Genomic DNA, 10,845 nt, shown 5'->3' with positions numbered 1-10,845 from the left:
AATTAATGTTTACTGCCATTCATTCTGTTACTTCTAGTGCAGTGGTTCACAATACAGTTCCTCATGTTGCGGTGACACCAAACCAAAACATAATTTTGGTGGCTACTTCATAACTGTAATTTTGCTACAGTTATGATTCGGAATGTAAATACCTGATATCCATTATGTATTCTCATTGCTACAAATCAAACATAATTTAAACATAAGCATACCTCCCAACTTTTGAAGACCAGAAAGAGGGACAAAATGTGCAAATTTAGCTCTGCCCACTTTTATGTTGACTCCGCCCATTCTCATTCATTTTTCATGTAATCCCACACAGTATAATCCTCCTACAGTCACCCATATATTATATGTCCCCCCTCCATCTCTCCCCCAGTTTCATATAACCCCTTCATCTGCCCCCAGTTTCATGTCCCCCCCTACATCTCGGTCCCCAGTTTCATGTTCTCCCATCTCTGCCCCCAGTTTCATGCCATTCTCCCCCCCTTCATCTGCCCCAGTGTCATGTCGTCCTCCCCCCCTTCATCTGCCCCAGTGTCATGCCGTTCTCCCCCCCTTCAACTGCCCCAGTGTCATGCCGTTCTCCCCCCCCCTTCATCTGCCCCAGTGTCATGCCGTTCTCCCCCCCCTTCATCTGCCCCAGTGTCATGCCATTCTCCTCCCAGTTTTCTGGGCCCCCTTCATTATGTTCCAACTTAATGTTTAAAGGGGAAAAATTATGCTAATAGAGCCCCACATATGCGTGAATAGCCTTTAAAAAGGCTATTCAGGCACCATAAATGTTATATTAAACCCTGGTCCCGTTTTTAAATAAAAGCATTAAAACATATATGCAAATCTTACTGAAAGTGCACCATGGGCGGGGATGCACGATGCGACGTCAGCTTTGGGCACGCCTGCCTCTTCTGTCTTCTTGTAGTGACGCCCTCTGGTTCCGTGTCTTCTTCCGGCTTCTTCTCTTCAAATCCTGCGCCTGCGTAGTAGCCATTCCCTCCGGAGTGCTACTGCGCAGGCTCACTCGCCATTTTACTTAATGGCAGTTTGGGAGTGAGCCTGCGCAGTAGCACTCCGGAGAGGAGCGCTACTACGCAGGTGCTGGATTTGAACAGAAGAAGCCGGAAGAAGACACGGAACCAGAGGGCGTCACTACAAGAAGACAGAAGAGGCAGGCGTGCCCGAAGCTGACGTCGCATCGTGCATCCCCGCCCATGGTGCACGTTCGGTAAGATTTGCATATATGTTTTAATGCTTTTATTTAAAAACGGGACGGGGGTTTAATATAACATTTACGGTGCCTGAATAGCCTTTTTAAAGGCTATTCACGCATATGTGGGGCTCTATTAGCATAATTTTGCTGATAGAGCCCCTTTAACACACAAAAAAACCCCACTTATACTCACCTTCCAACGCTCCCCCGCCACTCTCTCCACAGTCACCAGACGGATGATGCTATGACGTCTGCGTATGTGCGCAGGCATTCAGTTTGGAATGCACGTCCATAACGGCGTGCGTTCCAGCTGAATAGTGCTGCTGAAACCGTAACGCAGCTTCTCAGCAGCTAAAGCCATCAGAAATATGTATTTTCTGATAGCTTTAGGCGACCCCTGTGTGTTGGTCGTTCGACCCCCGCTGGGGTCGTAACCCACAGGTTGAGAACCGCTGTTCTATTGGATACAATTCTGACCATGGTCATGCGATTAGCACACAGGTGCACATCCTAGTAACAAGCAGTGAACTTGTGTATCCATCACATGACCATGGTCAGAATTTTATCCACTAGAAGTAATAATTGACAGAAAACTAGAAAACTGTGAGGAATTGATACAGAAAATATATTGGAAAATTGTATATCTTTTTATTATGCAAACAATATATTTGTCTCTCAATATTGGTCTGAAAGTGGCCAACCCCTTTAGATACAACCTCAGATTGGGTTGAGGCTCATAGTTCAGAAAAGCTGTCAATGCACTGAATCAATAGAGCAGATTTATTAAAACGGTCTTATTTATTCAAAGGTGGCTGTCTAACATAAAAGGGGGTAATAAATTATGTTGGGACCATAAAAAGGGGATAATATGCTGTGTGTGAGGGGAAATAAGGGGATCATACTGTATACTGTGGGGGCCATAAGAAAGAGGTCATATGATATGGGGTGGCATAAGAAAGCGGTCATATACAGTGGGAGTGGCATAAGAAAGGGGTCATGTACTGAAGGAGCCATAAAAAGCAGGACTATATACTGTGGGGGACAAAATAAAAAAGGACTAATATACCATGTGGGGGCCAGTAAAAGGGAGTCATATACAGAGTGGGGGGCTAAATAAAGCGGGTCATGTATCCGATTGTAGGCCAAAATTTTTTGATCTGCCAATGTCCTAATTAGGGAGGCCCCTTCATTCTGGGTGGGGCTAGGTTCACCCCTGATTCCTGTTAGCCAACAACTAGATTTCTCATCACAAGAGTTCACCACATAGAGCAGTAGTTATGTAGTTGGTGGAGCTGTAATTTTCATTTTATACCACTAGAGGTCTCAATAGCCACAGTGAAATAAACAAAATGAATCATGCAGTTGTGTTTAACAATGTCTCCTATGTGCTTATGGAATGTTTGAAAAAACCTGGGTCAGATAAATTGGTCTATGAGTGCTACTACACTGATCTACATAGAACATGTAAACACACATTCGGTTTAGCATTAGCTAAATTAGCTAAAATTAGCTAAATTAGCATTCGGTTTTCCGTTCCTCAGGTCAGCTTACGCTAGGTTCACACTAGCATTCGGGTCTCCATTCTCAGCTTTCCGTCATCTGTCAGAGCGGGTACGGCCGTGAGCGACGATGAGCGTTTTATGCTCTCTGCCGCGAAACCATTTTTTAAAACCGGACACAGAGTACTGTAAGTCCGACTCTGTGTCCGATTTAAAAAAAACGGATTCGCGGCAGAGAGCATAAAACGCTCACCGCCGCTCATGGCTGGACATCTTTCAAACCCAATCAAATGAATGGGTTTGAAAGAGTCCTGCAGCTTTCCGTCTCCTGCCTCTGTTTTGTGCAGGAAACGGAAACCTGCAGAACGGAGACCGGGCGCAGATGTGAACGAGCCTTTAGGGACCTGAAAAACGGAAATCCTATCGGTTCAAGAAGCGGTTACCCACTTAAACCTACTGACCCTATTACAGTCTATGAAGCCTGTGGGTTACCGCCCAGTTTCTTCAAATGATTTACTGAAATTGACGGACAGTAAAGTCTGGCTTGCAAGTCTTTTCTCTCTCATTTGCATAGCGACGAAAACCGGAATTTCTACCGAACGGCAGCCCGGAGAAGACATCTAAAGTAGGAGAAGAATAGCCTTTCTTAAGGCTATTCCAACATGGTACCCAGAAACAATAGCATTTTAATGATAGAATCCCTTTAATCCTATGTACGCACTTACAGTAAGGCCGCCTAAAAAAAGAGAGTACCCATTGGGTCACATGGAATATATAATCTGCTGTATGGGTACATAGTGGGGCTCAGAGTGGAAAGAGCGCTATTTCGCTTTTAGAGGGCAGATGTGGCTGGAATAGTTTTCAGATGCCATATCTCATTTGCAGAGCCCCTAAAGTATCAATACAATGGAAACCCCTCAAAAGTGACCCCATTTTAAAAACTACACCCATTAAGGAATGTATCAAGTGGTATTCTCATTTTGAGCCTAAAAATTCTTCCCAAAAATTAATGTACAAAATGAAAATTAAAATTTTTAAAGAAATATGCCATTTCGGTGCCCAATACGTTGCACCCACTTTGTGCTGTCAGAGACCTGCACTCCTAAAACTGTTAAGTGGGCCATCCCGAGGGGCAAAAAATGAGGTATAAACTACTGCTTGGGCACACAGCAGGGCTCAGAAGGGAAGGAGCACTGCGCTTTTTAACTTTTGGGGTACAGATTTAGAGGGACTCTCTGGGCACCATGTTGTTTTTGCAGAGCCCTAGAAGTGACAGTAAACAAATTACCCAAGATGTGACCCGATTTTGTAGGGGCAATTTTAAGATCTCTGCAAATGTGACATGGTGTCCAAACACCAATAATCTAAATCTGCACTCCAAAAGCACATATCGCTCCTTCACATCTGCGCCCTGCTGTGTACCCAAATGGCAGTGTATGCCCACATGTATGACATTGGTGTATCGCTTCTCGGCCTTTTGGCTAAGATCAAGTGTAGTATCTGTTCTTATCAGAAGCAGAAAGTACGTGAAACCGCCGGAGGTGCTGGACTAGGGCCCACCGGTTGGGAGTAGACCGAAATCTGTGGAAGATGGGAACGTGAGAACCACTTTGGGCATGTTGCTGGGGGATGCGGCTAGTAATCGGTTCTGCCAGTGGTTTGTGGATGGCCACTGTAGGGGACCGATGAAGACTGCTGACGCTGGCAACATGACCACATGGCATTTTCGGGGGTGCCATGGATCTTGGCTGAAGGTCGGGGAGCGCTCGAAGGTCTCTGGTGTCGTGCCCTGGGGGTTGAGTGGCCCCCAGGGTGCCTTAAGTCACTGGGCGTGGGAAACCCACTGATTTAGGCACTATTGCGTGGCACTAGATTACACCATTTGAGCACCCCACTCCTTAATGCCTGGTTTACCAGCATTGGAGTAATTTTTATAGATCCGGCGGTAAACCGGGCTCTGATGGGCACTTTACCACTTGTTTAGTGTTTTTCTCACGTTTTGTCCTTTCACTCTGTCACCTTTTTTGTGTGTCGACGAAGGGATGCAGTACCCTTTTGGGACGCTTCCTGACGGTGTCTGGGGATGAGGCCTGTAATGGGTCTCTCCCCTCTGTCAGCTGACCTGTCCTGGGGAACCGGGGCAGGCGCAGACCTCTTTGCCTGAGCCAAGGAGTATCTCTGGTGGTGGCAGCCCGGAGAGAAACTTGGCGACTGGTAATCCTGAGTACCCCTGGTGGTGGCAGCCCGGGGGGAAAACGGATGTTGGTAGGGCCATCCTGCTCCGGCAGATGGCCCTTTCGGATACTCGACCCCACTCGGTCACCTTTTGGTCCTTGTGGGGAAGAGTTTGAGTCAGGAACCTCTCTCCCCTTTAGGGGAAGGGTGCGTTTTTTGGCAAGCATCCTGGGCACGTTTTTTTTAGTGTGGCACCCACACTTTTTTCGTGCACTTGGTGTTTTGATTGGCACAGACGGAGACCTTCGATAAAAAAAAAATTGGTGTACCCCAGATTATGTACTTAATGCCATATGTGTGTATAAACTACTGTTTGGGCACAGCCGAGCACAGAAGGGAAAGAGCGCTATTTTGGTTTTTGGTGCACAGTTTGGTTTTTGGACGTCATGCCACTTTTGCAAAGCCCCTGAATTGCCAATAAAGTGGAATCCGCACACGTCACCCCATTTTGGACACTACCCCACTGATGGAATTTATCAAGTGGTGTAGCGAGAATTTTTAACCATTGAGTGTTGCATTTATTTAGTTTCCATAAATGAATGTGCAGCTGGTAATGAGAAGTTAAAAATGAAATTTTTCCAGTTTCGCCATTTCAGTGCCCGATATGTTGTGCCTGACTTATATTAACAGAGATACACATTCCTAAAACTGTTACGCGGGTCCTGGGCACAAAAACTTTTAGAGCGTTCATCTCATACAAGTCGGACACAACATATTAGGCACTGAAATGACATATTCCTGGAAAAATTGTCATTTTCACCTCTCACTATCATCTTCGTATTCATTTACGGATAATAAATTATAGTAACACTTGAGGGTTAAAAATGCTCTCTGTACCCCTGGATAAATCCTTCAGGGGTGTAGTTTCCAAAATAAGGTCTCATATCAGGGGATTCCACTTTTACTGGCGCTTCAGCTCTGCAAAAGTATCATGGCATCCAAAAACCAAACCGTCAGTGCTCCAAAAACCCAATAACCCTTCTTCCCTTCTGTGTCCGGCTGTGCCCTAATATCAGGTTATACCACATATGACATTACATACATTATCCTGGGTACACCAGTGTCATACATGGGGCATAAATTGCAGTTTGGGCACACAGCAGGGCGCAGAAGGGAAGGAGCGCGATGTGGCTTTTGTAGTACAGATTTGGATGTTTGGTATCTGGACACCATGTCATGTTTATAGAGCCTGTAAGGAACCAGAAAAGTGGATTCCCCAAAGGAGTGACCCCATTTTGAAAACTGCACCCCTCAAAGAATTTATCAGGGGGTGTTGTGAGTATTAGTATCCCAGATGTGACTGCACAGCGGATGGCGAAGAGGGAATATGTAAGCTGTGCGGAGTACATTGCAGACACCAAATTCCCTACTATGTTCCAGTAGCTCCTATGATTGGGGGAGTCACTCTGGGGGTCACTTTGGGGGTCACGTCTGGTGTCTTTTCCCTCATAAGCTCTAAATATGGGATGTTCGGTGATATATGCTCGCACAGCTTATATATTCCCTCCCTGCCGCAGTCAGTTGTATTCTAATGATTTGGCGATTTGGGGTTTTTTGTCTTCACATTACTAGATGCTATATTTTCTTTATTTTTCTGGTGATGTGGCCATATAAAGGCTTGTTGTTTGCAGGATGAGATGCATTTTGTAATTACACCATTTTTGGGTGCGTACAACTTATTGAATACATTTTATTAACCTTTTTGCTGAATTAAAAAAAAATATAAAAAAATTCTGGCATTGCATATTACCTTTTAAATTTTTCGACATGCAGCGTACAGTATAAGTAACATGTGACTTTTATTCTGTGGGTTGGTACGATTACAGCGATACCTCATTTATATTATTTTAATGGCCTATTAGGCCATTAGCTGCTGGAATAACCCCACAAACACTATCATTATACTCGGGGGGTCCTTCAGACCCCTGAGTATAATTAGCGGAGGCCCAGGGGAGGTGAGGGAACATACAAAATGCTGTTTTTACGTCTCCTGACTTCAGGCCTACTTGGTAACGTCCTAGATGTCACGTGGGCTGGGCTTGCGTCATTATGCATCGCGATGCAAGCCCCTGCTCAAGTGACGTCCCGTCCATCAACATTGTTTGTATCCTCCCCATGGTCTCCAATTATTATACTCTGGGGTCTAAAAAGACCCCAGAGTATAATAATTGTACATGGGTGGTCCACAATAGGGCATAATATTGTGTGTAGGGGCCACTATGGGGAATAATACTGTGCTCATGGGGCAATATGGGGCATAATACTGTGTGCAGGGGCCACTATGGGGCATAATAGTGTGTGAAGGAATGCGGGGAAGGGGGGGCTTGGTCAGTCGGAGTCTTTGGGAGGGGTCGGTTGATTGGGGTCTTTGGGGGGGTCAATCTGGCAGGAGGGGAACCATGTCAGAAGTTCGCCACAGGGCCCCGCCATTCCTAGGTACACCACTGTTTCTCTCTGCCTATTTCAAACGGAATTTGGGATGGTTTCGCAAACACTAGTGGAATCCATGGCAAGAAAGGGCATTTTGCTTCTCTTTTCCACTACCTAGCGAAAAAAAAGTGAGTGGCTCCCATTGAAGTGAATGGGAGCCTTTTTTGCAGGTGGATTTTGAGGCGGATTCCACGTCAAAATCCCCCTGGAAAAAACGCCATGTGAACATACCCTTACATGGGCTCTCAGTCTCATTATAGATGCCTGGTAAAATTACAGCACATCACACCATAACGCATAGATGTGGCATAATTTAAAGGGGTTGTCCAGGATAAATAGATAATTATCCCCTAATCTAAACTCCCTCCCCTACCTAACTTCTAATTTACTTCAATTTAAAAAAAAATGTATAATTACCCATATGACCACTCCAGGGACACTTTCTGATAATCCGGTGACATTCTGTTTCTCTGCTTCCAAAACAGAAGGTCACCATCACTCTTCCCCCTCCCCTATCCCCTGCAATACTTACCAAGCCTTCCTGTGTCTAGGGAACGCGTCCTCCCCCTCTTCCTGTCTTATACCAGTTGGCGGAATAGATTCGCTAGGGAAAAGGGGAGAGTGGGAAGGGCTAGTAAGGGGTGGGATCGCTAGGCTACAGAGAGACACAGCAGGGTGGGATTGATAGTCAGTGAGGGTGGAAGGGGTTAGGTAAGTGATACGGAGTGTTCTGTAATGGAGTGAGAGAGGAGGGGGGCTGAGTGAGAAGGAGTTAGTGCAGCAGCTACACAGGAACTGCACAGCAGGAAGGTAACAGCATGTAAAAAAAAAAACACAGAGGATGCAGCAGCAACCAGAGACACCCAGAAATCACTCCAATGACTGCTGAAGGTATATGGGTGTACTTATTAACCCATCACTAGCACTAACAGACCTTTATAAAAAAATATATATATATTTATATTTTCTGCCTGGAAAACCCCTTTAATATCATGGTCCCCATAATTAATTTTTAGTATGGGTATCACTAAGGGTATACGGCTCCTATGTAAGAGGAAACTTTCATACCAGGTATGGGCATATGTCTCACCGTACTATGTTGCTATGCATATGGAATTTTATTTTCTTACATGACCATGTTTTACCTGTATATAATGAAAGTTGTGTTTTATTAGGTTTCCACATTTTTTTAGGCAATGTTCTACAAAAGAACTAAGAACGATGAACATATGCTGATCTAATCCCACACATTTATTGACTCCATTGACCCAGACGTTTATCATCGCCAGATCATATTGTCAAGCTTGGTAACTACTAAGCATTTGTATTTCACATGCAAACAAATATCAATAAAAAGTGTCCATTCTACGCTATCCTATCCTGACCGCAGCCTGACCAAATTGACTGATACCCATTAGTCATAGCAATAACAAATAGCACTAGCAGAGAATGTCTAATACATTTCTAAGCAATGGAACCCATTTCATCAGTCAAAAAAATCATAGCTGCTAATCTATATTAAAAAATTTTAGGGACAAAATAGTGCAGTTTTTTTTACCAGATCATATTTATTAAAGTTCTTATCAAATATACAATAAAATGTAAGAACAGTCACAACAATCACCCTGTCCAAACAAAACTCTCCCCCACATGACAGAAGTGATTTCAATGCAGAATGTAAATTGTAAAGCAACATATGGGACATAAAGACAGGTGCATTCACACTACGGATACGGTGACTAATTCTGAACGTGAAAACACATTCAGAATCAGCGCGTATAAAGCAGATCCCATTCATTTCAATGGGCGCCGGCATACGAGCGCTCCCCATTGAAATGAATGGGCTGCTTTTTTCTCTATGAGCGCTCCCATTGAAGTCAATGGGAAGCGCTCGTGTGTGCGGCTCGCCGTGTGAAGGGGCCCGGCGTTCGGCTCATTCCGAGCCGTACACACGAGCGCTTTCCATACACTTCAATGGGAGCGCTCGTAGAGAAAAAAACAGCCCATTCATTTCAATGGGGAGCGCTCGTATGCCGGCTCCCATTGAAATGAATGGGATCTGCTTTATACGCGCTGATTCTGAACAGGTTTTCACGTTCACAATTAGTCACCGTATCCGTAGTGTGAATGCACCCTTATATATCAAGACTTGAGAGCATAGATCCCATTTTTCAAATGATACCCCTCTCTCTCTCTCTCTCTCGTAAATTATGTCACAGATGCCTTGAGGCCAGGCCTGGGGCATGCTGTCTTGTCATGTCCAGTTAAATGCCTCCATATTTTACACAGCACTGATCCACATAATGTAATACCCCCTTAAATCCCACCCCACACACACAAAGTAATGCTGCTTTAGTAGTCCCCACACAGTATAATTTCTCTTCAGTGCCATCATAATGTATAATACCCCTTTATTCGCTATACACATTATGATGCCCTCTTTACTGGTCCCTATACAGGGTAATGAAACCTTAGCACCCCCACACACGATATATTGCCCCCTTGTACTGTCAGAGGGGTCGTACCTTGCTGCCCTATGATTACGGGCTCTGAGAAATGCTCCCAAGTACAAGTAAATGAACGAGTACTGTCGGGGAGGGGAAGTTCCTTACAGCCCAGTGATGAGTAAAACATCCTGAGACCATTCATGTGTGGGGCTACTTTTCTAGTAAGGGAGTGGGCTAACTCACAATTGTGCCTAAGAACGCTACCATAAATAGGAATGACATCTATACATCATCCAAGACAGACTTCTTCCAACCATCCAGAAATAATTTGAAGGTGAAAAATGTTTTTTTTCCAGCCAAAGCAGCACATCACAAGGCAAAAGTGATAACTAAGTGGCTTGATGAAGACACTGAAATGTTGGGTTCATGGCCAAGAAACACCTCAGATCTCAACCCTATTGACAACCTGTTGTCAATCTCCAAATGCAATTGGCCACACATAGACACAGAAAGTTGGTGAGTGGTACCACAACCGTGGAAAACATCTCGTCTGGTACCAATTCCAAAGACACCTCATCCGGCGGACCTCAACAGCTACAGACCTGTAGCATTGACATCCCAATTGATGAAAGTCCTAGAGAGACTGGTCCTGACACATCTACGCCCTCTAGTGAGCTTGGCTACAGGCTCGGACTGGCCCACCGGTGTACCGGGGAATCCCCCGGTGGGCCCCCGAGCTCTGACTTAAAGTTTTGATTTTTACCAATGCAGATGCATTGGTCGGGGCCCGATCGGGATGGCCAGGGGCCCCAACCGGGCACCTGGCCAATGCATCTGCCTCCACACACAGGGGCCCCCATTAGCTGATGCTGAAGAAGTACACATCGGAGGACAACGTGTCTTTCTTCAGCATCAGCTAATGGCTTCTCCCTTCACTTACCTGCAGCTGCTGTCCTGTGAGATCTCCCCTGCTGCACGCACGCACGCACTTCCTCCCCCTCCCCCCTCCTCCTCACACTGAGTC

General features: G+C 45.2%; 1 pseudogene; it reads left to right on the top strand.

Annotated features, from left to right (window-relative positions):
* Positions 1-4,170: 4,170 nt before the first annotated feature.
* On the top strand, positions 4,171-4,274 carry LOC142196424 (U2 spliceosomal RNA; annotated as a pseudogene).
* Positions 4,275-10,845: the final 6,571 nt, after the last annotated feature.

This window comes from Leptodactylus fuscus, chromosome 2 (genome assembly GCF_031893055.1).
Source record: "Leptodactylus fuscus isolate aLepFus1 chromosome 2, aLepFus1.hap2, whole genome shotgun sequence".
Taxonomy (NCBI): Eukaryota; Metazoa; Chordata; class Amphibia; order Anura; family Leptodactylidae; genus Leptodactylus; species Leptodactylus fuscus.
This window is presented reverse-complemented; position numbering and strand designations above follow the sequence as displayed.